This window comes from Xenopus laevis, chromosome 8L (genome assembly GCF_017654675.1).
Source record: "Xenopus laevis strain J_2021 chromosome 8L, Xenopus_laevis_v10.1, whole genome shotgun sequence".
Lineage (NCBI taxonomy): Eukaryota > Metazoa > Chordata > Amphibia > Anura > Pipidae > Xenopus > Xenopus laevis.
Window position 1 is genome coordinate 43,640,819 of NC_054385.1, and position 8,544 is coordinate 43,649,362.

The window sequence follows — 8,544 nt, forward strand, 5'->3', positions numbered from 1 at the left end:
GGAAATAAACAGGTTGTGAATGAGTTAACCGACAGCTTGCCGCTGTGTTATTGCAGTTCACATAATGGACTATCTTTAGAGCAGAAATTCAATGAATTCATGCTTGTTCCCATAGGAACCTCAGCGCAGCAATCTGCCTTACAACTAATATCATATACATACTTCTATACACCTCCTCCGCATCCCCTCAGCCACAGGAGTGGGTGAGAGACACACCACAGTGGTCATGGCCAGTAAGGGTCAAATATTCTCTTTAATCCGAGTGAGGCAGAGATACTTTTACATGTCCTGGGCTTTAATCCTCTGACCCAGTAACCTCACATTCCTTGCTAACCCTGACACCACAAATGGCTCATTCAAAGAAGTAAACTGAAGCCTTGTCACATACTTTCTATTGGCGCTAAACAGAGCAAATTTAACAAATTACAGGCTCTTCCAAAAAATGTTATCCTAAAATTATCACAGGCCACTCGAACAGCTGTATACACAGCTTCTTAGATAAATACAATAAATAAGGTTATCTTTCTAAACATCCAGTCAGCAGATTCACAATGGAATCTGTTTAGAACTGAAATTTGCCCAGCATTCAAGGGAAAAAAAAGTCTTATCCAAACTCAGCAACCCCCAAGAGACAGAACAGGATAGGAGCTGTTTTTGGTTACCAGTCTTGACCACTGCTAGCATCATTGTACACAATATCCACCACAACAACCTGAAATATAATACCTGAGATAGATATAGATAGATAGATAGATAGATAGATAGATAGATAGATAGATAGATAGATAGATAGATAGATAGATAGATAGATAGATAGATAGATACACACACACACACCACAATGAAAAGATCACACCAATCAGGTCTTGAAAAAAAGTGAAAAAAAAAATGTATTCAACGTTTCGGCTCCTCACTTGAGCCTTCTTCAGGACTAGAAAAAAATGTATGTATATATACACATAAAGTCCCATTTATGGTGCACTCCAATATATGATCAGTATATGCCTGGGTGTCGTCTTTTATATCATAAGTAACCTTTCTCAGCAAAAGAAGCACTACAGGGCTTCATAATGCTGTGAAAATAAAGAAAAGGTTTATTGTCAACATTGGATACTAACGATGGGTAACAGGCGGTCGGATCGCGGGACCGCATCAACGAACAGATGCAGCCGCAATCTGGCACATACACGGGCCAATAATCTGCCGACTCGGTCTGTCGACAGCTTTTATCGACCCTTGTATGGCCACCTTTAGCCACAGGTCACAAGGACATTACACTAGTTTCAGTTCACGTGTATGATTCTAATGGGCATATTTAGCAAACAGTTAGGGTAATGCCACATGGGCTGAAAATCAGCCAGATTTTATCACCAAAACAATGCATATGCACAAATCTGGGCCAACGCAATGGTTCCAGATGTAGGCAAGGTAAGGGACTGATTGCTGTATGCCCCATGTGGCCTTAACCCAAAGTTATTGCCAAACGTTGTGGATTCTTGGCCTACAGACAAACTTAGGCCGAAAACCACCCCTAACCTTCTAAAAGCTTTCTGATGAGCCTGCACCGGAGCCATGGTATTAGCCCAGGTGCAGTCACACAGAGCAGATTTTGGTACAAAAATGCATATTTTAGTGTTTCTGTGCCAAAATACACTCCATGTGCTTGAAACGGGGTCGATTCAATGGCTCCAGGTGCAGGGACATCAAAAAGCTTTTAGGAGAGATGGGGCAAATTCTTGGTCTGCATTTATCCACAGGCCGAGAATCCATTAGGGGTGGCACTAGCCTTAAAGTGAAAAGTGAGAAAACACCCATGCAAGTGAACTTCCAAGTGAATTTCCATCTGGCTCAGTTAGCCACTATATCTGTGCTTCTGATGTTTTCCAACCAAAGCCAGTTCTAGCTATAGGCCCTGCTTGCACCCAATGCAACTGTCTAGCAAAAACTTTGGACCCCAACCTTGTATCAAATAACCATAGGTAATTATCCCTAATGTCAACCATGGTCAGTTCTACACAACAGCAAGAAATCCCATTCTGTCCACTTACACAATGCCTTACTTTAGTGATGTGCAGGTCGAGAAAAGCTCAACCCCCACCTGACCTGAACCCACAACCACCCCATCTGGCCCCGGCTTCCCCCCTCCATTTATAGACCCGCCGATGACACCACAAAAATCCTATAAACCCGGAAGCCGGTAGTCTAAGGTCATGGGCAGGGAAAGCAAGCAGAAGAACTCAACCCAAACCTGCCTGTGACCCACAAAAGGCACAGCGAGGTCGGCACAAACCCGCGGGTAACGGGTTAATAATACACTGGTTTTTATGAAGGTCCTGATGTCCCAAGTCAGTCACCCTTTCAAATCTGAGAAATGTGACATTTGTTTTAGAACAATGCCGTTTAATTTCATTAAGTATGATGAAACATTGTTTGTTTTACACAGAAGGAAAGTTGTGCATTAGGGATGCATTAAATCAAAAATTTTAGATTTGGCCAAATCCCAAATCATTCATGAAGCATTTGACAAAACACTTAACCACGTCCAACATCTCATTTGCATATGCAAATTAGGGAAAGGGTTAAAAAGAACAGTGCAAAAAAAAAAACCCACACATGACTATGAATCTTGGACAGACTGTTGGATTTGGTGCATCCACAAGCCAGCATGTAAATATATTACTCTTATATAAAATCTACCTGTTTCTGTTTTCTTTAAGAGAATGAAAAAGAAAATGAAGTGTATCAATTGAACGCAAACAGCACAGATACACATTTAAGGAGATCGATCATTTATTTAAATATGAAACATGCAGTGCTGCATACTGCAAGAAACGGCAATTCTAAGCAGGTTTCCAATATATCAATCATATTTATTTATAAATATAACTGCTAATGAAAGCTTTCTTTTCATTATCTCGCTCAGTTGCTGACCTTTGAGACAACGTAAGCAGAAGCCAGTCGGAATGTGAAGAAGCATGCAAGGCAGACATCTCTCCTACATTGTTTTAAGAGCGAAAACCAGCAGTGCAGGGCTGCAATTATGCATTGCAAACCCTTCAACGTTAGCTTACAATTACATTTTCTTTCATTAGGCAAAATTTGATTTTGGGGTTACATCCCCTTTAACTCCTGCACGAGCGCTACATGTGTTTTTTTATTTTATTACTGTATAAAAGTTTGCATGCAAAACTTAAGTTTAACAGTCACGCTTGTACTGAATAATCCGGTCTTTGCAGGCAACGTGTTGCTGAGAGACATTGAATAGGAGAACGGAGCACTACTCCCAGCATGCCTCTGGTGGTACTGTGGTTTCCTGAAGACAGGAATGTCAAGTTCCCACCCAGGTCTCCAGCCACGTAGGAACCCTTCCTGCCAAAGCCGTCTCCTCCCTTCCTCTTCTTTGGGAACGGTGGCTGTGGGTGACAGTGACTGGAGAGGGACACCATTCTGAGCAGGTGGCTGCATTTCACATTGAGACAGGTGCATAGCAAGGCAAGCCAATGGAATGACTCACATAACTAACATTACTATTGCTTATTCTCATTATATCTCTATTCAAATGAGCTGCTGCTGCTTCCTCAGGGCCGCCCAGTGGTTCTGCTTCTCATCATGCCAGAATTAATACAGCTATGCCACTTTACTTGCCAACAACTCCCAAACTAGATACAAATTCAAAAGCAATGACTAAGACAGTGACATCAGGGACTTACCCATGCATATTAAACAGCAGGATTTAGGAAGACCTTAAAGGGGTTGTTCACCTTCCAACACTTTTTCCACTTCAGTTGGTTTCAGATTGTTCACCAGAAATAAAGACTTTTTCCAATTACTTTCTATTTTCCATGTGTGAATGTTTTCCTAATATTGAAGTGTAAAGTTTCATTTTTCATCTTCTAAAGCTGGTCTGGGAATGTGGGGGGAGGGGTTGACGACCCTGTTCTAAATTGATACATTTAGTTGATACATTTCATATCTTTGGCCCTGCTGAGAAGAATCCCTGAGTTTGATTACCGGTTAGAATTGATACAATAGTTGCTAATACTCTACAGATGCTGCTGAGAAATGTATCAACTAAATGTTGCAAAACAGTCTATAGTCTACCCCTGAATTACTGAGTTGTTGACTGAAATGCCAGAGACAGGGACATTAAAATTTAGATTTTGGAAAAACGGTAAAACATAAAAAATGGAAAGTAACTGAAAAAAGTCTTTATTTCTGGGGAACAATCTGAAGACAATTAAACTGAAAAAAGTGTTTGGAAGGTGAACAGCCCCTTTTAGGGTCAGTCCACACGAGCAGATTCGGGGAGATTTAGTCGCCTGGCGACTAATCGCCTCTTCTTCTGGGCATCAATCTCCCCGAACTGCCTTAGCATGTCTTCCCGTAATATAATGCGCATCGCTTAGTTTTCCGAAGTTGCCTCACAAGTAAACTTCGGGCGACTTCGGAAAATGAAGCGCCGCGTTTGCTTTAGCGCAGGCGACTTTTCATTATAGCCAGATGGGAAGACATGTTAAGGCAGTTTGGGGAGATTGTCTGGCAGAAGAAGAGGCGATTAGTCGCCAGGCGACTAAATCTCCCCAAATCTTCTCGTGTGTACTGACCCTAAACCTGGTGAAACTTGTTAAAAATGTTCCAGGCGGTTTATTTTAGATTTTCCTGGATTTTAAAACATTTTTTTATGGTCCCTTGAAAAACGTATATTGTATATTAAATATATATATATTAAATATGCTGGATCAAACCAACTGACCAATGAAAATGTCTACAAGCACCCCAAACTCTTTCTCCCCATATGTAGAAATACTGCTAGTACGGGCACTGCACATGCTAAGGTGCTTCACTTAATACTCCCGATGGAAACCTGGCCTTCTCCAGAGTGATACCCATGACTCTGTGTGTTACCGGAGTACATAAGGACATACCTCAAGAACAGAAGATGTTGCCCTATATGAAATGTTTCTAATAAAAGATGCAATTGTGCAAGTTACAGCAGTTTATATTTTATACAAAGGTTAAACTGTTTACAATGATCTCTGCACCCCCACAGAGCTGCCAACTAGATACAGTTCTGAATGCATGTCAAGTGATGATTTTTAGGGGCTGGCTATCCTTCATTTTACATGACTGCTGCCACTCTGTTCTCAATTTAACTTGAGTCCTTTTCAATTGTCATCTTTTGGAATCCCTGTAAAATAAATCCTAATGTATGGAGGCGCACCGAGCCACATCAGTAATACAGCCTGGATGGGATACAGGTAGGTGCCCACACACTGGGACCCACTGTATTACAGCATGGAATGGAGTGCCAAATTGCACCCATACACTGGGACACATAACAGCAAGGAGTGGGTTCCAGTAAATCTCCATACACTAGGACAAATCAGTATTATAGGATGGAATAGGGTGCCAGTAGATACATCAGTATTAGAGGACAGAATAGGGGTGCCAGTAGGTGCCCACACACTGGGATAAAATATTATTACAGGATGGAACGGGGTGGCAGTAGGTGCCCACTCATAGGGATTCAATATTATTATAGGATGCAACAGGGTGCCAGTAGGTGTCCATACACTAGGTTACAATATTATTACAGGAAGGAACAGGTTGCCAGTAGGTGCCCACACACTGGGTTACACTATAATTACAGGAAGGAACAGGGTGCCAGCAGGTGCCCACACACTGGGTTACAATATTATTACAGGATGGAACAGACTGCCAGTAGGTGCCCACTCACTGGGATGCAACAGTATTGCAGGATGGAACGGGGTACCAGTAGGTGGCACACACTGGGTTACAATATTATTACAGGACAGAATGGGTGCCAGTAGGTGCCCACACACTGGGTTACAATATTATTAAAGGATGGAACAGACTGCCAGTAGGTGCCCACTCACTGGGATGCAACAGTATTGCAGGATGGAACGGGGTGCCAGTGGGTGCCCACACACTGGGTTACAATATTATTACAGGAAGGAACGGGGTGCCAGTAGGTGCCCAGTCATTGGGATACAACAGCAGTACAGGATGGAATGGGGTCCCAGTAGGTGCCCACACACTATGTTATAATATAATTACAGGACAGAATGGGGTGTCAGTGGGTGTCCATACACTGGGTTACAATATTATTACAGGATGGAATGGAGTGCCACTAGGTGACATAGACCAGCAAGGAATGGGTTCCAGAAGGTGCTCATCCCCTTGAATACAGCATGGTTACACAGCATGGTTACAGACTGGAAGATCCCCTATACACAGACACTGCCAAGACTCAGTTTGTAACAAAATGCAGATACAGCAGCTGAGCAGCATGGAATTCGAGGCTCCTACATCACTGCCATTACACTATGAGGTGTCCATACAGCGGCATTCAGTATAGCATGGGGCGCCAATGGGTTCTCATACACAGCAGTATGAATCCAGCATATGAAATGTAGGTGCCAGTAAGTGTCCATGATGAGAGCACAGCACGTATATTTATATACCAATGTACTCACGTGATGCCAGTGGATGTGGCTATTACATATGGACGTTTGAAACGTATTATATTAATGAAAATGCCTGTCCCCTTATGTAAACTGCACAGCGCTCTGTATATAAAGTTATAGCTATATACATACATACAGTTATAGCTATATACATAAAGTTATAGCTATATACATACATACAGTGTGAGCCTCCACGGACGGCGGAACGAGTACACTGCACAAGGCAATAATTAGAGCAAAACAGCCGCTCCATAACTACGTACCTACCGTGAGGGCACCAGCTTCTTCTTTCTCCGGTCCCGCCGATGAATATCCTTCCGACTTTAGAGAAAGCACAACTCCAATACCTCCCGGCAGCCCAACACACTCTGCCAGCCTCAGTCTCCGCGCTGTCACCGCCCGCTCCTGTCGATTGGCTAGCACGCCTCCTCTTCTCCGCATCCCATTGGACATTCGGCCTGCCGCTCCACAGCACACAGGAGCCTTTTGTGCTTCCAAGGTTTATTCAGGGCAAGGTTTAGTAACTCTTTCAGCGCTGGCAACGCAGTTCATACAACAAAGGTCTTGCTGAGTTACACACGGCCTGAGAATGTGACGAGAATTATGTCACACTGGCCGGCAGGCTACCTATTGTTTGGGGGCTGCTAGGACTACAGTTTGCCTCCCTTATTTCCTGTGAGTTGGTAGCTTGGATTTACTCAAGGGTGAAGGATTTTTTGCTGAAGGATTTACATAAATGTTTGCGTTACAATAGCTGTATCTTTGGCTAGTGTGCACCCCCTCACACCCCTAATATACCATGACCCCGTCTAGCAAAGTAAGCGGTAGGAATAGACCAAATGACACAGGGAGGGGAGGAGCGACAATGAGTTCATTAATAATAACGTCTCTCAAATGTTTCTGCTGTGACGCCCCAATAAACAAATTGTATGGAAGTGAATGCCCCCCAACCCCATTTTCCAAAAATAATGGTCTCCAGGCAGCTGCCTCTGGTGTCAACCTGTAGTTGCTACTATAGTGAGGCTTCACAGTAGTCAATAATAACATTCATATAAAAACACTGTATAGGACGCCTAGTTAAGATCAGGAAGGGGAACAATGGAATTGCAGAGTTACTTAAAAACTTTTAGCAAACCACGCCCATTATAAAGACCACGCCCAGTTAACATAATCTAGACAACCTACAGGAGAGGTACATTTTAAATCAGGGCATTTGCTGCAAATACAGGAAGCGTGAAAGTCTTAAGGGGATTCTTTGTTTTATAAAAATTATATTTTTTTAACCGAAGCAGTTAATGTTTTGTTTTTCCTTTAAATATAAATATCCCTTTAAAATGCCAGAGGAGGACTAGCAACATTGGCATTAACAGATAAGCATTTCCTTAGCTTCCCAAACAGGATATGGGATTGACTTGCAGAGTGGGGCCTCTGACCTGCATTAGTACATTTAGCATATCTGGAAGCTTGCACAGATCCGCAGAACAACGGTGGGATATTTCAGTCCACTCTAATACTGTATATGATTTGCATGAAATAGCTTTTATTTATAGGGCTTCCATATGTCCCATTTTTTTAGTCGGAATCCCACACTCCTGACTCTTTCGGGCCACTATAATTTGTCACAATTTTGCCTCGGGTGTCTCTGTTTTACTTGCATTTAAATAAGGGATGCACCGAATCCAGGATTCGGTTCAGGATTCGGCCTTTTTCAGCAGGATTCGGATTCAGCCGAATTGAATCCTAATTTGCATATGCAAATTAGGGGCGGGGAGAGAAAGCGCGTGACTATTTGTCACAAAACAAGGAAATAAAAATGTTTTCCCCTACCCACCCAATATGCAAATTAGGATTCGGTTCGGTATTCAGCCGAATCTTTCACAAAGGATTTGGGGGTTGGCCGAATCCAAAATAGTGGATTCGGTGCATCTCTAATTTAAATGGCTAAAAAATAATTTTTTTAATGCTTTAAACAATAGGTGTGGCATGGTAAAAGCATTGGCAACACATTTCATGCTCCACATATTTTTCCCAGCATCCCTTTTTTTTTTTTTTTGAT

At 42.5% G+C, this 8,544-nt stretch overlaps 1 protein-coding gene across 3 annotated transcripts in view; it reads right to left on the reverse strand.

The window, feature by feature from the left end:
• Window positions 1-7,587, reverse strand: part of amot.L (angiomotin L homeolog) — a 48,178-nt gene extending 40,591 nt beyond the window's left edge. The window contains exon 1 of one of the 3 annotated variants that reach the window (XM_018229871.2): window positions 6,752-7,587. The gene's annotated coding sequence lies outside the window, so the exon portion shown is untranslated. The remainder of the gene's footprint in view (window positions 1-6,751) is intronic. The other 2 variants (XM_018229870.2, XM_018229869.2) reach the window with 2 other exon arrangements.
• Window positions 7,588-8,544: the final 957 nt, after the last annotated feature.